The 9,138-nt window shown below is 38.6% G+C and overlaps 1 pseudogene; it reads left to right on the forward strand.

The window, feature by feature from the left end:
- The first annotated feature begins 5,345 nt into the window (after nucleotides 1–5,345).
- On the forward strand, nucleotides 5,346–6,081 carry LOC138930742 (NFU1 iron-sulfur cluster scaffold homolog, mitochondrial pseudogene; annotated as a pseudogene).
- Nucleotides 6,082–9,138: the final 3,057 nt, after the last annotated feature.

Here is a 9,138-nt window from a genome sequence, read left to right on the forward strand (position 1 = left end):
AAAACAGTGCTAAGGGGAAGGTTCACAGCAATACAGGCATACCTCAAGAAATAAGAAAAAAGTCAAATAAATAACCTAACTCTACACCTAAAGTAACTAGAAGGAAGAAATGAAGAACCCCAGGGTTAGTAGAAAGAAAGAAATCTTAAAAATTAAGGCAGAAATAAATGCAAAAGAAACAAAAGAGACCATAGCAAAATCCAACAAAGCTAAAAACTGGTTCTTTAAGAGGGTAAATAAAATTGAGAAACCAAAATCCAAGTCCTTATGATCTGGAAAGTTAGCCTACAGAAAATGATGACACAATCAAGAAAAAAATTACACTTTGTTCAGTTTGTAATCACTGCTTAAGACTCCTTGATTCTTCTGTAAAGAGTCTCAATAATGACTGAGTGATTTTCCTAACAGGCTGTACAGGTTCTGAGCCATGTTTAATCTGACTAAAAGATATAGATTTATTTGATGTGTTATCTCTTGCATAATAATTGTTGGGTGCAAAGTTCACATAGAGAGAGTTTAGTATTTTAAAAAATAAATAAATAAAATAAAATTGAGAAACCATTAGCCAGACTCATCAAGAAACAAAGGGAGAAAAATCAAATCAATAAAATTAGAAATGAAAATGGAGAGATCACAACAGACAACACAGAAATACAAAGGATCATAAGAGACTACTATCAGCAATTATATGCCAATAAAATGGATAACGTGGAAGAAATGGACAAATTCTTAGAAAAGTACAACTTTCCAAAACTGAACCAGGAAGACATAGAAAATCTTAACGGACCCACCACAAGCACAGAAATTGAAACTGTAATCAGAAATCTTCCAGCAAACAAAAGCCCAGGTCCAGACGGCTTCACAGCTGAATTTTACCAAAAATTTAGAGAAGAGCTAACACCTATCCTACTTAAACTCTTCCAGAAAATTGCAGAGGAAGGTAAACTTCCAAACTCATTCTATGAGGCCACCATCACCCTAATACCAAGACCTGACAAAGATGCCACAAAAAAAGAAAACTACAGGCCAATATCACTGATGAACATAGATGCAAAAATCCTTAACAAAATTCTAGCAATCAGAATCCAACAACATATTATAAAGATCATACACTGTGACCAAGTGGGCTTTATCCCAGGGATGCAAGGATTCTTCAATATCCACAATCAATCAATGTAATACACCACATTAACAAATTGAAAAATAAAAGCCATATGATTATCTCAATAGATGCAGAGAAAGCCTTTGACAAAATTCAACATCCATTTATGATAAAAACTCTCCAGAAAGCAGGAATAGAAGGACCATACCTCAACACAATAAAAGCTATATATGACAAACCCACAGCAAACATTATCCTCAATGGTGAAAAATTGAAAGCATTTCCCCTAAAGTCAGGAACAAGACAAGGGGCCCACTTTCACCACTACTATTCAGCATAGTTCTGGAAGTTTTGGCCACAGCAATCAGAGCAGAGAAAGAAATAAGAGGAATTCAAATTGGAAAAAAAGAAGTAAAACTCTCACTGTTTGCAGATGACATGATCCTCTACATAGTAAACCCTTAAGATTCCACCAGGAAATTGCTAGAGCTAATCAATGAATATAGTAAAGTTGCAGGATATAACATCAACACACAGAAATCCCTTGCATTCCTATACACTAATAATGAGAAAATCGAAAAGAAATTAAGGAAACAATTCCATTCACCACTGTAATAAAAAGAATAAAATACTTAGAAATATATCTACCTAAAGAAACTAAAGACCTATATATAGAAAACTATAAAACACTGGTGAAAGAAATCAAAGAGGACACTAATAGATGGAGAAATACACCATGTTCATGGATTGGAAGAATTGAAAATGAACATACTACCCAAAGCAATCTATAGATTCAATGCAATCCCTATCAAGCTACTAGCGGTATTTTTCACAGCACTAGAATAAATAATTTCACAATTTGTATGGAAATCCAAAAAACCTCGAATAGCCAAAGCAAACTTGAGAAAGAAGAATGCAATTGGAGGAATCAACCTGCCCGACTTCTGGCTCTACTACAAAGCCACAGCCATCATGACAGTATGGTACTGGCACAAAGACAGAAATATAGATCAATGGAACAATATAGAAAGCCCAGAGATAAATCCACACACCTATAGGCACCTTATCTTTGACAAAGGAGACAAGAATATACAATGAATTAAAGACAATCTCTTTAACAAGTGGTGCTGGGAAAACTTGTCAACCACTTGTGAAAGAATGAAACTAGATCACTTTCTAACATCATACACATAAATAAACTCAAAATAGAGTAAAGATTTAAATGTAAGACCAGAAACTATAAAACTCCTAGAGGAGAACATAGGCAAAACACTATCCGACATATATCACAGCAGGATCCTCTATGACCCACCTCCCAGAATATTGGAAATAAAAGTAAAAATAAACAAATGGGATCTAATTAAAATTAAAAGCTTCTGCACAACAAGGAAACTATAAGCAAGGTGAAAAGACAGCCTTCAGAATGGGAGAAAGTAATAGCAAATGAAGCAACTGACAAACAATTAATCTCAAAAAAGTACAAGCAACTCCTGCAGCTCAATTCCAGAAAAATAAATGACCGAATCAAAAAATGAGCCAAAGAACTAAATAGGCATTTCTCCAAAGAAGACATGCAGATGGCTAACAAACACATGAAAAGATGTTCAACATCACTCATTATCAGGGAAATGCAAATCAAGACCACAATGAGGTACCATTTCACACCAGTCAGAATGGCCGCTATCCAAAAGTTTATAAGCAATAAATGCTGGACAGGCTGTGGAGAAAAGGGAACCCTCTTACACTGTTGGTGGGAATGCAAAGTAGTACAGCCACTATGGAGAACAGCGTGGAGATTCCTCAAAAAACTGGAAATAGAACTGCGTTATGACCCTGCAATCCCACTGCTGGGCATACACACCAAGGAAAGCAGAATTGAAAGAAACACGTACTCCAATGCTCATCACAGCACTGTTTATAATAGTCAGGACATGGAAGCAACCTAGATGTCCATCAGCAGATGAATGGATAAGAAAGCTGTGGTACATATACACAATGGAGTATTACTCAGCCATTAAAAAGAATACATTTGAATCAGTTCTAATGAGGTGGATGAAACAGGAGCCTATTATACAGAGTGAAGTAAGCCAGAAAGAAAAACACCAATACAGTATACTAATGCATATATATGGAATTTAGAAAGATGGTAATGATAACTCTGTATGTGAGATAGCAAAAGAGACACAGATGTATAGAACAGTCTTTTAGACACTGTGGGAGAGGGCAAAGGTGGGATGATTTGAGAGAATGGCATTGAAACATGTATAATATCATATAAGAAATGAATCGCCCATCTAGGTTAGATGCAGGATACAGGATGCTTGGGGCTGGTGCACTGGGAGACCCAGAGGGATGGTATGGGGAAGGAGGTGGGAGGGGGGTTCAGGATTGGGAACACGTGTACACCCGTGGCAGATTCATGTTGATGTATGGCAAAACCAATACAATATTGTAAAGTAAAAAAAAAGAAAAGACAATTGCTCTTTGGAAGGAAAGCTATGAGAAACCTAGACAGTGTATTAAAGAGCAGAGACATCACTTTGCCAGCAAAGGTCCATATAGTCAAAGCTGTGGTTTTTCCAGTATTTATGTATGAATGTAAGAGTTGGACCATAAAGAAGTCTGAGTGCTGAAGAACTGATACTTTTGAAATGTGATGCTGCTGAAGACTCTTGAGCATCCCTTGGACAACAAGGAGACCAAACTAGTCAATTCTAGAGGAAATAAACCCTGAATATTTGTTGGAAGGACTGATGCTTAAGCTCCAATATTTTGGCCACCTGATGAGAAGAGCAGACTCGTTGGAAAAAACCCTGATGCTGGGAAAGACCAAAGGCAAAAGGAGAAGGGGGCAGCAGTGGATGAGATGGCTGGATGGTATGATCGACTGAATGGACAATAACCTGGGAAAACTCGAGGAGACAATGTAGGACATAGGAGCCTGGTGTGTTATAGTCCATGAGGTTGCAAAAAGTTGGACACGACTTTGTGACTAAATGCAACATATACACTCATGCATTGGAATATTAGAAAGATAAAACAATAAATAATGCCATTTGCAGCAAGACTTGGATGACACTAGAAACTATAATACTAAGTAAAGTAATTCAGAGAGAGAGTGATAAATATCACATGATATCATTTATATGTGGAATCTAAAAAATGATACAAATGAACTTATTTATAAAACAGAAACAGACTTAAAGACATAGAAAATTAATATATGTTTACCAAAGGGGCCAGGGGGAGTGGAATTTGGGATTGACAGATAAATACTGCTATATATAAAATGGGTTTCCCAGGTGGCACTAGTGGTAAAGAACACACCTGCCAGTGCAGGAGTTTTCAGAGATGTAGGTTCAATCCCTGGGTTGGGAAGGTCCCTTAGAGGAGGGCATGGCAACTTACTCCTGGAGAATCCCATGGACAGAGGAGCCTGGTGGGCTACAGTCCATGGGGCTGCAAATAGGTGGACATGACTGAAGCAACTTAGCACACACTCATATATAAAATAGATGAATAGCAAGTGCTTACTCTATAGCATGGGGCTTTCTAGGTGGCTCAGTGTAAACGTATCTGCCAGCTAATGCAGGAGATGGAGGTTTGATCCCTGGGTTAGGATGAACACTGGGGAAGGAAATGACAACCCACTCCAGTGGATTGCCTTGGATTTCCCATGGGTAGAGAAGCTTGGAAGGCTACAGTCCATGGGCTTGCAAAAGAGCCCCATACGACTTTGCTGATAAACCACAAAAAACAACTCTATTGCACAAGGAACTGTATTCAATATCTTGTCATAACCTGTGATGGAAAAGAATCTGAAAAAGAATATATATATATATATATATATATATACTCTTAATATAATATATTTATATAAATATATAAATTATATGGGCTTCCTTGGTGATTCAGATGGTAAATAATCTGCCTGCAATGTGGGAGACCTGGGTTTGATCCTTGGGTTGGGAAAATCCCCTGGAGAAAGGAATGACTACCCTCTCCAGTATTCTTGTCTGGAGAATCCCATGGACAGAAGAGTCTGGCAGGCTACAATCCATGGGGTTGCAAAGAGTCAGACATGACTGCACCACTAACACTACAATAAGAAAACCATAGATTTGGAAGACAGGGGAGTGGGTAGGAGAGCAGCCTGTCCTATGCCTGCACACTTGGACTAAGATGGCAGCGGTGGCCAGCCTGGGCTGGGGAGCTGTTGCCCCTGCCATGTGTTATTTTGTGATGTGATGAATCCATTAAGAAACAGCTTCTGCATCAGTTTGCCCAAAGACCGCTTTTCCCACTCCCTGCAACCTTATGTAACTCAGTGAGATACATGTCTGTTCAAACACAAGATATCCCAAATCCCAACAGTATAAAGTTTATTCCAGGAAAACCAGTTCTTGAGACAACGACCATGGATTTTCCCACACCAGCTATAGCATTTTGCTCCCCTCTGGCTAGGCAGTTATTTAGGATTGAGGGAGTAAAAAGTGTCTTTTTTGGACCAGATTTCATCACTGTTACAAAGGAAAATGAAGAATTAGACTGGAATTTACTGAAACCAGATATCTATGCTACAATTATGGATTCTTTGCATCTGGCTTACCTTTAGTTACTGAGGAAACACCTTTAGAAGAATCAGGATCTGAAGATGATGATGAAGTTGTGGCAATGATTAAGGAATTGTTAGATACTAGAATAGGGCCAACTGTGCACGAAGATGGAGGAGATGTAGTCTATAAACGCTTTGAAGATGGCATCGTACAGCTGAAACGCCAAGGTTCTTGTACCAGCTACCCCAGTTCAATCATTACTCTGAAAAATGGAATTCAGAACACGCTGCAGTTTTATATTCCAGAAGTAGAAGGCATAGAAAAGTTTATGGATGATGAATCAGATGAAAAAGAAGCAAACTCAGCTTAAACTCATTTGAGTTTTCTATGGGCCCCGCAGTTGGACTTGTTGATAATATGTACTAAGCTTTTATTATTAATCTTCTAAGGAACTTGAGAATTAATAAAATATGTCTTTTCTACAGAGAATGATAAAAAAGAGAAAACCACAGAGTCTCAACTCTTACCCCTTCTCCATTGCTATTTTCAAAAACAACAACAACAACAACAACAAAACCCTCTCCTTGACCTCTGCCTGCTTTTGGATGCTTTCAAGTACTTTTAAATATTTGTTTTCTTGTATTCTTTTCAAGATTGCATAATTGCTATCTATGGGATGGTTCACCTGACTTTTTCATTCATTTTATTCTTTTCTTGTAACCAGTTCTGAACAATTTTTTAAACTCAGAGAAGAAACATGAAATCTCTGAAAGTGTTTTAAAGTGACAGGAAAGGGAAGATTTGGCATACCATAAGTGAAAAATTTCCTGGAGTATCTGTATTCATTTGAGACTCCTCAATAAAAGTTACAACAACAATCACACAGGCCTCCCCCAAACATACAAATAAGATATATGCAAAGTTTACAGCACTGATATCGCATTGCAAATATTGATTACATCCCCAGAAGCACTTTCTCTTTTCTTTCCTATCCTACTTGAGCACAACGTTGTAAATCAACTATACTTCAATTAAAAAAACCAGGAAAAGAAAAGCTTAAATAAATACATATAATAATAATAATAAAAAAGAAGCAGAAATCTGTTAAATAAAGTTGACGGGCCAGAAGGGGGACTTGTGTCCTACAATGGTAGGAAAGTTGAATGACAGGAAGGAAGATATCTTCTTTCCTGGAACAATTCAGCCCATAAGAAAACATGAACTTTGTTTGCTGTAACTCTCCAAATTTCCTTTCCCCTTCTATTAAAATGCTCTCCTTTCCTTTCTGTGTGGGAACTTGTGTATACCTCACTATGGCTGCAGATCTCAAATGACAACTCTTTCAGTTCAGTTCAGTTCAGTCGCGCAGTTGTGTCTGAATCTTTGAGACCCCATGAACTGCAGCAGGCCAGGCCTTCCTGTCCATCAGCAACTCCCAGAATCCACCCAAAACCATGTCCATTGAGTCGGTGATGCCATCCAACCATCTGATCTTCTGTCATCCCCTTCTCCTTCTGCCCTCAATCTTTCCCAGCATCAGGGTCTTTTCAAATGAATCAGCTCTTTGATTCAGGTGGCCAAAGTATTGGAGTTTCAGCTTCAACATCAGTCCTTCCAATGAACACCCAGGACTGATCTCCTTTAGGATGGACTGGTTGTATCTCCTTGCAGTCCAGAGGACTCTCAAGAGCCTTCTCCAACACCACAGTTCAAAAGCATCAATTCTTCTGCACTCAGCTTTCTTTATAGGCCAACTCTCACATCCATAAATGACCACTGGAAAAACCATAGCCTTGACTAGATGGACCTTTGTTGGCAAAGTAATGTCTCTGCTTTTTAATATGCTGTCTAGGTTGGTCATAACTTTCCTTCCAAGGAGTAAGCGTCTTTTAATTTCATGGCTGAAATCACCATCTGCGGGTGACTTTGGAGCCCAGAAAAATAAAGTCAGCCACTGTTTCCACTGTTTCCCCATCTATTTCCCATGAAGTGATGGAACAAGAAGCCATGATCTTCGTTTTCTGAATGTTGAGCTCTAAGCCAACTTTTTCATTCTCCTATTTCACTTTCATCAAGAGGCTCTTTAGTTCTTCTTCACTTTCTGCCATAAGAGTGTTGTCATCTGCATATCTGAGGTTATTGATATTTCTCCCAGCAATCTTGATTTCAGCTTGTGCTTCTTCCAGCACAGAGTTTCTCATGATGTACTCTGCATATAAGGTAAATAAGCAGGGTGACAATATACAGCCTTGATGTACTCCTTTTCCTATTTGGAACCAGTCTGTTGTTCCATGTCCAGTTCTAACTGTTGCTTCCTGACCTGCATATAAGTTTCTCAAGAGGCAGGTCAGGTGGTCTGGTATTCCCATCTCTCTCAGAATTTTCCACAGTTTATTGTGATCCACACAGTCAAAGGCTTTGGCATAGTCAATAAAGTAAAAATAGATGTTTTTCTGGAACTCTCTTGCTTTTTCCATGATCCAGCGGATGTTGGCAATTTGAAGTCTGGTTCTTCTGCCTTTTACTAAAACCAGCTTGAACATCTGAAAGTTCACAGTTCGCATATTGCTGAAGCCTGGCTTGGAGAATTTTGAGCATTACTTTACTAGCACGTGAGATGAGTGCAATTGTGCGGTAGTTTGAGCATTCTTTGGCATTGTCTTTCTTTGAGATTGGAATGAAAACTGACCTTTTTCAGTCTTGTGGCCACTGTTGAGTTTTCCAAATTTGCTGGCATATTGAGTGCAGCACTTTCACAGCATCATCTTTTAGGATTTGAAATAGCTCAACTGGAATTCCACCACCTCCACTAGCTTTCTTTGTAGTGATGCTTCCTAAGGCCCACTTGACTTCACATTCCAGGATATCTGGCTCTAGGTGAGTGATTACACCATCGTGATTTTCTGGGTAATGAAGATTTTTTGTACAGTTCTTTTGTGTATTCTTGCCGCCTCTTCTTAATATGTTCCGCTTCTGTTAGGTCCCTACCATTTCTGTTCTTTATTGAGCCCATCTTTGCATGAAATGTTCCCTTGGTATCTCTAATTTTCTTGAAGAGATCTCTAGTCTTTCCCACTCTATTGTTTTCCTCTATTTCTTTGCATTGATCGCTGAGGAAGGCTTTCTTATCTCTCCTTACTATTATTTGAAACTCTGGATTCAGATGTTTATATCTTTTCTTTTCTCCTTTGCTTTTCGCTTCTCTTCTTTTCACAGCTATTTGTAAGGCCTCCTCAGACAGCCATTTTGCTTTTTTGCATTTCTTCTTCTTGGGGATGGTCTTGATTCCTATCTCCTGTACAGTGTCATGAACCTCCATCCATAGTTCATCAGGCACTCTGTCTATCACATCTAGTCCCTTAAATTTATTTCTCATTTCCACTGTATAGTCATAGTGAAACTGAAGTTGCTCAGTCATGTCCGACTCTTTGTGACCCTGTGGACTGTAGCCCACCAGGCTCCTCAGTCCATGGGATTTTC

The sequence above is a fragment of the Ovis canadensis genome, chromosome X, assembly GCF_042477335.2.
Source record: "Ovis canadensis isolate MfBH-ARS-UI-01 breed Bighorn chromosome X, ARS-UI_OviCan_v2, whole genome shotgun sequence".
Lineage (NCBI taxonomy): Eukaryota > Metazoa > Chordata > Mammalia > Artiodactyla > Bovidae > Ovis > Ovis canadensis.